Source organism: Stegastes partitus, unplaced genomic scaffold (genome assembly GCF_000690725.1).
Source record: "Stegastes partitus isolate 25-593 unplaced genomic scaffold, Stegastes_partitus-1.0.2 Scaffold86, whole genome shotgun sequence".
NCBI classification, from domain to species: domain Eukaryota; kingdom Metazoa; phylum Chordata; class Actinopteri; family Pomacentridae; genus Stegastes; species Stegastes partitus.
In genome coordinates, this window is record NW_007577817.1 from 1,017,241 (window position 1) to 1,018,351 (window position 1,111).

Sequence of the window (1,111 nt, forward strand, 5' to 3'; positions counted from 1 at the left end):
TTATTTAAATTGCTTTTAGTTACTGGATCCTGAAGAAACGCTCTCTCATCTGGTATGTACAGCAAAATGACAATAAACTTGATTTAATTTGATTTCTTAGCTACGCAATAAACTGTGAATTTGATGTGTTTGTACTACGCTGTTGCAGCACGAATCACGGCTAGCGAGTGACGTAATTAATAGCTCGAGTAGTGTCCAAAATTCTACTTTGCCGAGGTGCTCCCTATATAGTGATCACTATATAGGGAGTAGGGAGTGAGTGGGTGATTTCGAACACAGCTTTGGTGTGTGCCACACTAAACATGGACCAGAGGAAGTGAAGGAGAGAGTTGTCTCAGGAGATTAGAAAGAAAATTATAGACAAGCATGTTAAGTGTAAAGGCTATAAGACCATCTCCAAGCAGCTTGATGTTCCTGTGACGACAGTTTCACATATTATTCAGAAATTTAAGATCCATGGGACTGTAGCCAACCTCCCTGGATGTGGCTGCAGGAGGAAAATTGATAGTGAAATTGATTGATTGATGAGACAGATAATACGAATGGCAACAAAAGAGCCCAGAACAACCTCTAAAGTCATTAAAGGTGAACTCCAAGGTTAAGGTACACCCATGTCAGATTGCACCATCTGTCGTTGTTTGAGCCAAAGTGGACTTCATGGGAGGAGACCAAGGAGGACACCATTGTTGAAAACAAATTATAAAAAAGCCAAACTGGAATTTGCTAAACTGCATGTTGACAAGCCACAAAACTTCTGGGAGAATGTCCTATGGACAGACAAGACAAAACTGGAACTTATTGGCAAGGCACATCAGCTCTATGTTCACAGACGCAAAAATGAAGCATATCAAGAAAAGAACATTGTCCCTACTGTGAAACATGGAGGAGGCTCTGTTATTGTTATTGTTGTTCTTTGGCTGCTTTTCAAAATACCTGCTGAGAGGTGGAGAAATCTCAGTGACAGTTACAGAAATTGCTTGATTGCAGTGATTGCCTCAAAAGGTTGTGCAACAAAATATTAAGTTAAGGGTACCATCATTTTTGTCCAGGCCTGTTTCATGAGTTTATTTTTTTTTTTAAACAATTCTGTTAAACCATGATTCAAAAGCAA